This window comes from Pan troglodytes, chromosome 21, assembly GCF_028858775.2.
Source record: "Pan troglodytes isolate AG18354 chromosome 21, NHGRI_mPanTro3-v2.0_pri, whole genome shotgun sequence".
Taxonomy (NCBI): domain Eukaryota; kingdom Metazoa; phylum Chordata; class Mammalia; order Primates; family Hominidae; genus Pan; species Pan troglodytes.
Genome location: NC_072419.2, coordinates 42983062 through 42993671, shown reverse-complemented (window position 1 = coordinate 42993671; position 10610 = coordinate 42983062). Strand labels below are relative to the sequence as shown.

The following is a 10610-nucleotide window of genomic DNA, read 5'->3' as shown; positions in this document are numbered from 1 at the left end:
GGTGTGTGCCTGTAGTCCTCATGCCTGTAGTCCCGGCTACTCAGGAGGCTGAGGCGGGAAGATCCCTTGAGCTCAGGAGTTCAAGGCTGCAGCGAGCTATGACTGTGCCTATGCACTCCAGCCTAGACAACAGCAAGACCCTGGCTCAAAAACAAGCTAACTAAATAAATAAATCCAGGCAGTAGTGCCATGGCATGCTCATGGCTCACTGGACCCTCAACCTCCTGAGCTCAAGCAATTCTTCCACCTCAGCCTCCCAAACAGCTGGGACTACAGGTGTGCACCACCACATCTGACTAATTTTTGTTTTGTTTTGTTTGAGACAGAGTCTCCCTCTGTTGCCCAGGCTGGAGTGCAGTGGTGCCATTTCGGCTCACTGCAACCTCTGCCTCCCGGGTTTAAGTGATTCTTCTGCCTCAGCCTTGCGAGTAGCTGGGATTCCACACATGCACCACCACACCTGGCTAATTTTTGTATTTTTAGTAGAGATGGGGTTTCACCATGTTGGCCAGGCTGGTCTTGAACTCCTGACCTTAGGTGATCCACCCAACTTAGCCTCCCAAAGTGCTGGGATTACAGGCGTGAGCCACCGTGCCTGGCCTAACTTCTGTACTTTCGTAGGAATGCGGTTTCTCCATGTTGCCCAGGCTGGTCTCAAACTGGACTCAAGATATACACCCACCTCAGCCTCCCAAAATGCTGAGATTACAAGTGTGAGCCACTGTGCTCAGCCAAAATAAAATGTTTCTTATTCTCTGATCCCACTAAAGGGACAAATCCCATTTCAGTTAAACACCCAGTCATAATCTTAAGTCTTAAACCTTGGCGCAAGTGCCAGTTAATGAGAAATGACATCTCCTTGCTTGGACCTACATTTGTTCTTTATTCCTTTATATATTTACCGAGTACCCGCCATATGCCACACACAGTTCTAGGATTGGAGGAGGGAGCAAAGAGCAAAAACATGGGTTCTCTCTTATGATGCTCAGTTTGCTGACGATACAAGGAACAAGAGAAAACTCTGCAGAAGAGATATTTTAGCTGACGTGGGAAAGATGAAGGAGTTAAATGGGGCAAGTATTTCAGGCAAAACGAGAAGCAATTTTCAAAGGCTTGAGGAGGACAGTGGAGCATGCTGGGACACTTAAAAAAAAAAAAAAGAATAAAGCAGGAGTGCTGGGCACCAGTAGAAGACTGGCCTGAGACAAGTATAATTGAAAGTCATTAGAAGGCTTCAAGAAAGGGCGAGAAGATCAGAACTTTATTTTTAAAAGATTACTCTAGTTGCGGTGTGGGGAAAAGATAGCAAGGTGTGGGTGTGGGAGACCAGTTAGGTTATTGCAGGAGTCTAGGAGAGAAATGACAGCTTGTGCTGGGTGTTGGCAGTGGATGAGTGGGGTGGGACTGCTCGTGTTGCCCACAGTGTCTGGAACATAGGCATGTAACCTAGGTGTTAAAAACCTAACTCTAGCCAGGCATGGTGGCTCATGCCTGTAATCCCAGCACTTTGGGAGGCTGAGGTGGGTGGGTCACCTGAGGTCAGGACCAGCCTGGCCAACATGGTGAAACCCCATCTCTACAAAAATACAAAAATTAGCCAAGCATGATGGCAGGTGCCTGTAATCCCAACTACTCAGGAGGCTGAGGTGGGAGAATTGCTGGAACCGGGGAGGGGGTGAAAGTTGTAGTGAGCCGAGATTGTGCCACTGCACTCCAGTCTGGATGACAGAGCAAGACTCTGTCTCAAAAAAAAACCCCTAACTCTGCCATTTATTAACTGTGACTGAAAAATTTATTTAATCTCTTATCTCGAAGGTTGAGAGAATTATAGAACCTATATCACAGGGATGCTGTAAGAATTAAATAATATAAAAGTTTAGCGGTATCAGTATGCTGCAGGAGGTGAAGCCTGAACAGTGGGTAGATGATGGAGCAATTTGAGATGGGAAAGCTCGTTCTATTTGGGATACCAAATGGAGAAATCAACTGGTCTGTCAAATAACACAGGTGGAGAACTGGGTGGAGAAATCGAGACTGGAAATAACATTTGAGAGTTGCTGATGTCTAGTTCTTGATGACTTGAGAATGAATGATATAGTCCACAGTAGAGCAAGAAGGGAAAGTTTGGATGGTCTCATGGAAATCCAACATTTAAGAATCAGAGCAGGGCGGGACACAGTGGCTCATGCCTATAATCCCAGAACTTTGGGAGGCCTAGGCAGGAGGATTGCTTGAGTCCAAGAGTTCTAGACCAGCCTGAGCAACATGGTGAGACCCTCGTCTATATTTATCTCTATCTGTATCTCAACAATCAGAGAAATGCTCTTAATTGCCTACTCTTTCATAAACAAAGTAGTATAATGGAGAGAGTTGGAGTGAATTTTCCTTTTTCTTTTTTTTTTTTTTTTTTTTTTGAGACGGAGTCTCGCTCTGTTGCCCAAGCTGGAGTGCAGCAGCGCAATCTCGGCTCACTGCAAGCTCTGCCTCCCGGGTTCACACCATTCTCCTGCCTCAGCCTCCCGAGTAGCTGGGACTACAGGCACCCGCCACTACGCCCAGCTAATTTTTGTATTTTTAGTAGAGATGGGGTTTCACCTTGTTAGCCAGGATGGTCTTGATTTCCTGACCTCATGATCTGCCCGCCTCAGCCTCCCAAAGTTCTGGGATTACAGGCGTGAGCCACTGCGCCCGGCCATGAATTTTCATTTTATCCTCAATTTCCTCATCTGTAAAATGGGGACAGATTATCTCTCTAAAGATGATTATACCCTCCCCCTTTTTATTTATTACATTGTATTGCATTTTTTGCTTATAAGGATTTCTTCAAACTCAAGAAGTATGTTTTGTGTCTTCAACAGTAAAATAGGATAGAACAAAGAAAAATAATACTTACTAAGCTCTAAGCATTTTACATGCATATTATCATTCAGTCTTTGCCACAACCTTGTAACTTCTATTTCTGGGTGTGTGACATAGATGAGGAATTCGGGCATGGAGAGGTGTGGAGAGACTTAATTGTCTAACCAAGGACATATGGATAAATAGTGGATGGTGAACTAGAACTAATTTGATTTCAGTAAATGTTAACGAACATAAACCATAAAATAAATGGCTGTGCTCAATTAATGTTAGTTTTCCTTCCAACTAAATTCAGTTCAAGAATTGTGCTTGATGAATAACAATATTATTGCTGCCCTCTGAGATGTTTGGTAATATTCATTCGTTCAGTTTGCCTTAATTAAAAGAATATGCTTTTAGTGGCCGGGCGTGGTGGCTCACACCTGTAATCCCAGCACTTTGGGAGGCAGAAGCAGGCGGATTGCTTGAGGTCAGGAGTTTGAGACCAGCTTGGCCAACATGGTGAAACCCCATCTCTACTAAAAAAAAAAAAATACAAAAATTACCCAGGCATGGTGGCGCCCGCCTCTAGTCCCAGCTACTTGGGAGGCTGAGGGACTTGGGAACCTGAGCCGAGATGGCGACACTGGCTCGGGTTAAAAGGGCGCGGTGGCTCACACACCTGTAATCCCAGCACTTTGGGAGGCCGAGGCGGGCAGATGACGAGGTCAAGAGATCCAGACCATCCTGGCCAACACGGTGAAAACCCGTCTCTACTAATAATAGAAAAATCAGCCAGGCCTGGTGGCACACGCCTATAGTGCCAGCTACTCGGGAGGCTGAGGCAGGAGAATCGCTTGAACCCAGGAGGCAGAGGTTGCAGTGAGCCGAGATCGCGCTAGTGCACTCCAGCCTGGCGACAGAGCGAGACTCCGTCTCAAAAAACAAAACAAAACAAACAAACAAAAAAAACTTTTAGTCAGTGGTACTTAATGGTAAAGAAATAATAGATAATAAATAGAAGAAGAGTGTGTCCTGTACATTTTGGTGTTAAATTGTTGGGTCATTAAGTTTAATATCTGCAATCATTCTGGGAAAAAAAATTCCATCTCTAATGTTGCATTCGAGAAAGTAGATGATTTGGCTGACGGTTGTAATAGGGGTGATACAATGGAGGACTGGTAATTCGGAGCCCTGAGTCTTGGACCCTAGTTCTTAAATTACTATGTTCATTCACCAAAAATTTACTAAGCTCTTTCCACGTGCCGAGCACCGTGCTAGGCGCCCTGTGACCTTGGGTATGGCTCTAGGTCACCTTAAAAGGAGGATGCCATACCCTGCAAGAGCTCTTAGGGGCTTCATAAGGATGCGACTCAGGGAACTGAGGGAAGCGCTCCAGACGCAGAGCTCAATGGCCCTGCCGCCCAGCACCTCCAAAATCTGAGATTCTTCTCTGAGGAAACTCCGCAGCAAGAAAAACTACATCAAAGATGGCGCCGCCGGCCTCTCCTGGCTCAGCCACCATCTTCTCGGTAGTTCCCGAGGTGGACGGGCACAGCACTCATGCGCGGCCGTGGCGTCCTCGGCGCGCCTGCGCGGACCGCAGCACCTCCCCCGCCCCTCTCGCCGCCGCCGCCGCCGCCGCCGCTGCTGCTGCACTGACGGCGGGTGCCCGCGCCTCAGGTGAGTGAGCGCCTCCGCCCGGCCCGCGGGGGGCGCGCGGCGCCGCATTCGGGGGCGTCGCTCCTTTGCCCTGCTCCTTCCCCGCATCATCTCCGCGGCACGGCGAGGCCCTGGGGGCCCGTGCTGCTTGCCTCCCCCGTGCCCCCGGGGCCCTCTGCCCCGCCCCGCCCGCCCGCCGGACCCAGGTCAGCCCGGCTTTCCTCGGCCGCTCCCCGCGCCCAGCCCGCCGGCGACAGCGTGTGGGTAGCAAGAGAGCCTCCCTCCGGGCTCAACACCCTGGGTCACAGGGACGCCCCCCGCAGGCGCGAACCCTTCTCTCGCTCTGGCTCTGCAGGCGGCAGAGCTTGATGGGCCTTGGGGTTGCTCATCCATCTACCTCGCCCGCTCCAAGAGCCCAGATGCTTGGAAGAGGGGCCGTGAGCAGCCCTTGCACCCGTCCGGCCCCAGAGCAGCAGAGGGCATCCTCTAACGGGACCCTACGACTACCCTACGGGGGAGAGGCTTCTTAGCCCCACTTAACAGCCGAGGAAACTGAGGCACGGAAAGGTGAAGTGCCATGCCCAAGGTCACGCAGCTGACAAGTGGCAGGGTCAGCTCTCAACTCAGGGTCTCGGGCTCTCAGGCCAGTGCGGTTGGAATTTGATCTCGTACCTTTGAAAAAATTTTGAAATCACTTGTCATCTCTGAAGTTGCTCTCGAACGTCGTAAAAGTAGGCTGCACAAAAAAGATTTTCTTGTTGTCGGAGTACAATTGAGGTGTTACTGTAATAATAATAGTGTTATTAATATAAGAGCTAACGTTCTTCCACCGCTCGCTGTGTGCCAGGGATCTTGCTAAGCATTTTATTAAGATAACCTCGCATAACCACCTCTGCACTTCCCAATCCAAATGCTTCCCCCTTCCTTGTCATGAAGCCCTTTTTTTCTTCCTGCAGAGCTGGCCTCCCTATCACAGGTAGACTAGGAGCCCCGTGGATTAGGAAGCAGGGAAGCTTTCCTTTGGTGGCTTACTGACAGAACAAGAGTGATCCTTGCCTGCTGGCATCCAGATCACGCCCCCCCGCGCCCCCCCCTTACCCTGGCCCTCAGGGGATATTATTAGCTTTCCTTTCCTGCCAAGAGAGCAGGACTGGGCTGACTGGGCTAGCTGGGCGGGCTGGACTTGGAGGTGACAGAGCAGATTTGGCTAGCACTCACCTCATTCCGGGGCTTTCTGTCCGGGGCTTTCTGCCTTTGCCCCAAGGTTGGGCTTGAACATTTCAGTATTTAAGATAAAGCAAGAAGAGAAAGAGAACATTGATAGAGTGGTGCTGAATTTAAGAAGCCTCCCATGATTTAAAGTTCCAAATGAACAGCTATAAAAATATGTGAATGTTTCTCCCCCAAAATAACTAGCTCAAACTGTCGTTTTTCTCCCTTAGCAAATCCTCCTCCACATTTCAAAGGCTCCACTAAATCACCACCTTCTCTGTGAAGCCTTCCCTGCTTGATTTTCCCAATTAGAATTACACGTTCACAAAACAGGGTCTTAGCCTCAGTCTTACCCTGCGGACTTCTAGCCCCTTGAGGGCATGGTCCATCTTTGCAGCTCCAGATGCCTGGCTCACAGTAGATCCTTGGTAAGGACTCAGTTAATTTCCACCCCCCCTTTTCATTACTCAAAGCGTGGTGTTCTTCTGGTGCCCTTCTGTTCCTCCTTCCTGCCCTTCAGTTTCTCTTTGCTTGTCTCTTCCTTCAGATTCAACTTGTCATCACCATTTACCACTCAAAGGCCTCCATCCACCCTGTTGTTTTTGAAAACTTGCAGATAAGAGTCTTGCATCAAAAAGCCTGTTTATGGACCGGGCGCTGCGGCTCACGCCTGTAATCCCAGCACTTTGGGAGGCCGAGGTGGGTGGATCACGAGTTCGGGAGATGGAGACCATCCTGGCTAACACGGGGAAACCCCGTCTGTACTAAAAAATAACAGAAAATTAGCCGCGTGTGGTGGTGGGCGCCTGTAGTCCCAGCTACTCGGGAGGCTGAGGCAGGAGAATGGCGTGAACCCGGGAGGTGGAGCTTGCAGTGAGCCGAGATCGCGCCACTGCACTCCAGCCTGGGCGACAGAGCTCCGTCTCAAAAAAAAAAAAAAAAAAAAAAAAAAAAAAGCTTGTTTATGTTACTCGAACGTGCACTCACGATTGAGCTGCTTTTGTTTTTTGTTTGTTTTTTGAGACGGAGTCTCGCTCTGTTGCCCAGGCTGGAGTACAGTGGCGCCATCTCGGCTCACTGCAAGCTCCGCCTCCCGGATTCACGCCATTCTCCTGCCTCAGCCTCCCGAGTAGCTGGGACTACAGGTGCTCGCCACCACCCCCAGCTAATTTTTTTGTATTTTTTAAGTAGAAACAGGGTTTCGCCGTGTTAGCCAGGATGGTCTCGATCTCCTGACCTCGTGATCCGCCTGCCTCGGCCTCCCATAGTGCTGGGATTACAGGCGTGAGCCACCAAGCCCGGCCGAGCTGCTTTTGTTTTATTATTATTATTTTTTAAGACGGAGTTTCGCTCTTGTTGCCCAGGCTGGAGTGCAGTGGCGCAATCTCGGCTCACTGCAACCTCCGCATCCTGGGTTCAAGCGATTTTCCTGCCTCAGCCACCCAAGTAGCTGGAATTACAGGCGCCCGCCACCATGCCCAGCTATTTTTTGTATTTTTAGTGGAGACGGATTTTCACCATGTTGGCCAAGCTGGTCTTGAATTCCTGACCTCAGGTGATCCGCCTGCCTCTGCCTCCCAAAGTGGTGGGATTACAGGCGTGAGCCTCCGAGCCCGGCTGCTTTTGTTTTATTCTAAATTGTTACTTCTGAGCAGGGAAAAATGCCTGTTTACAGTGGAGTTGGTATATGCTATTTCGATGTACAGGGTACTTTTCATTTGCATGTTGCAGTAGGATAGTCTGAGGCTTATACCCCTTTAGTCTGTCCCTCAATGCATGAGAAATCCATTTTTACATTCTTTTGCCCTCTGTGGCTGATTGCCCCTGGTTGTATCAAAGTAATCACAATTTTTACTGTATATCATTACATGGTATTTATAATAATAAATATTCAAAAGGGTCCTTTGGGAGGCAGCAGATATGTGCATAGATTCTTTATTTAAATGAAGGTTCTTAAAGAGTTTTTCCAAATAATTTTCTGTAAATATATTGACTATGGGTAAGGCATGGATGTATGGCACCTGATATGGTGGAAGATTCACAGTTGAATCAAACAGGTTCTTGTTGAGAGAACTTACTAGCTAATTGGGAAACATTGTCTTTAACTGTACTAAAATCAAGTCTAAACATTCCCATATTAATGTTACAAGCAAAGCAATATTAGACTATAATGGAATAAGATATTCCTACATGGGGTGTTTCATAAAATTGTATGTTATTCAGGATGAAATGGAGCATTGAGTCATTAAGTCCATCCTTCTCACTTAGCACTGTGATTTTTAAAAATTCATTTACCAAAGAAAGCCCTGAAACCTGGTAAATATCCATAATCAAGCTAGCTAAGTTTTTGTGTGCTATTTTCAAGCACTATTAAGAAAGAAAGGTGGGGGGCACCTTGAGAATTGAACTTGTCCAAGGTCGCAGAACTGGCTACAACTTGAAATTCCAGACTTTTTAGCCACTAAAGGTTTATCAGTATTTCTTCTCAGTGAATTCATCCTTAAAGACATTAACTAGCAACTCTATTATGATTCTATTTATGTGCTTAGAACAGGGGTGGGAGAAGACATACAAAAACATGATTCATGTCTTCAAGGAGGTTATGGTCTGTTGGGGAAGAGTAAAGCACTGTTCTCTAATGTTGAAGTCAGCGTATATATAATTGTTAAATTATATGGTAGGGGGACTAGCTGTATCATGGGAGCTGGGGAAAGGGGGCAAGAAGGATCAGTATGAGATGTGGTGGTGAGACCACTTTGGGTTTTGACTTTCTGGGCTTTGACAGGTGGATAGGGTCAGAATTAATCAAAAGGACAGGAAAACATTTTGAATCGGGGCTGATAAAACAGACAAGATAGCAGTGCCTGCCATGTTTAACGGACAGTAATAAAATTGGCTTGGCTGGCTTAGAGCAGTGGTTCTCAATCTTTAGTGTGCACCAGCATCACCTTGAGAGCTTATTAAAACCCATATTCCTGGGCTCGACCTTCAGAGTTTCTGATTCATTAGTTCTGGAGTGGAATCCGAGAATTTGCAGTTCTAACAAGTTCCCAGATGATGCTGATGCTGCTGGTCTAAGGATCACACTTTGAGAACCACTTGATTAGAAGGTTGAGCAGCTAGAGTCAGAAACTCAAATAACTTGTTTCAAAAAAGTGCGTGTGTGTCAGGTGTGGGGGTATACTGACGTAGGAGAGTTCTGGAAAGATATATACCAAGCTCTAATGGTCCTCACTTCTGGGAGTAAGATTTAGAGGCTTGGGGAATTTACTTTTTTACCTTTCTATATTATTTTTGCATTGTGCACATAATGCTTTTGTGTTTTAAAAATGAAAGAAAAATAAGAATCTTTTTTGAAGATATATAGTAAAATATTTATGGATTAAAAAAAGAGCTTGCTAAAGTAATCTAGTGTCATCCAACAAACATTTTTAGAGTGTCTGCTATATGCCAGATGCTGCTAGCTTCTGGAAATACAAAGCCTTTGCTAAAGCTTGCAGGCTGGTGATGGTGATTGAGATGGGCAGATAGCAGCTTTACTTAGTATCACGTAAGCTTCCTAAGAGCAGGGACCAGGGTCTAGCTCTGTGCTTGGCTGATAATAGGCGCTTAGTAAATGATGAATGAATGAACAAATCCAGGTAAGAAGTGAAGACAGAAGGAAAGAAAAAAAGGCCAAATGGGAGATTCTGGAAGAAAACGGACAAGCCTGGATAGGAATGGTGAAAGGAAGGGGTGCATCAAAAAGTACTTTCAAGTGCAAAGATTGATAACATTTTGGGTTTACTGCAGAACTGGATGTCAAATTGTTTCTTCTAAAAGATTTCCCCCCCCACCTTTCTTTTTTAATAGCACTTGAAAATAGCACACAAAAACTTAGCTAGCTTGATTATGGATATTTACCAGGTTTCAGGGCTTTCTTTGGTAAATGAATTTTTAAAAAATCACAGTGCTAATTCTATAAAACTAATGTATAATATTTACCTACAATTAATTGTTCTCTCATTCATGTGAAATTAACTGATATATGAAGGGTGTTTTACATGTTATACAAAAATGGGTAGTATTATGTCTTTTGATTTTATCTCTTCAGTGAAAGGGCTAGTAGTCCACTCAAAGTTCTGTGATATGTCTCATAGTACATGACAGAATTTGACATTTTATCAGTTGTAAATAAAAATTTGTTGCCCAGGTGTGGTGGCTCACGCCTGTAATCCCAGCACTTTAGGAGTCCGAGGCGGGCGGATCACGAGGTCAGGAGTTCGAGACCAGCCTGGCCAACATGGCAAACTGTCTCTACTAAAAATACAAAAATTAGCCGGGTAAGGTGGCACACATCTGTAGTCCCAGCTACTCGGGAGGCCGAGGCAGGAGAATCGCTTGAACCCGGGAGGCAGAGGTTGTGGTGAGCCGAGATCACACCATTGCACTCCAGCCTGGGTGATAGAGCGAGACTCCGTCTCAAAAAACAAAAAAAATTGTTGTTGATGGCCAACTGGGGTGCACTTTGGAGGAATCCGGCTTCTTTGCATTCTGAATTTAATTCTTTATAAACACTAATTACAGTGGCAAACATTAATTAATGTTATTGATATGGAGCTGGTATCCTCCCTGGATTTGGGAAGAATGTGTTATATGGAGTCTTTTTGTGTGGAGATGCCACTTTTTATCTTCCCTAGAGATTTAATATAGTAAATGAAGATTAATTTTCTAAGTACAGTGGTGGTTTCCGCCAGGCTTTAGCTATAGCATTTGACAATAATCTCCTTATTACCTAAAAGTGCCCATGGTCTACAGTCTGGGGTTTTCAATTGATCAAGTAAAATTCTGGATATAGCCACTCTTTATACTTAATTTTATTACTTATTAGGTTTTTCTATTGTAAGTTTTACGGTTTT

General features: G+C 46.1%; 1 protein-coding gene across 7 annotated transcripts in view; it reads left to right on the top strand.

Moving 5' to 3' along the window:
- The first annotated feature begins 4401 nt into the window (after positions 1-4401).
- Positions 4402-10610, top strand: part of NDRG3 (NDRG family member 3) — a 94142-nt gene continuing 87933 nt past the window's right edge. For 2 of the 7 annotated variants that reach the window (XM_054674748.2, XM_016937871.4), the window contains exon 1: positions 4563-5067. The gene's annotated coding sequence lies outside the window, so the exon portion shown is untranslated. Of the gene's footprint in view, positions 4522-4562; positions 5068-10610 lie in introns of those variants that run through there. The other 5 variants (XM_001138768.5, XM_009437171.4, XM_009437169.5 and 2 more) reach the window with 5 other exon arrangements.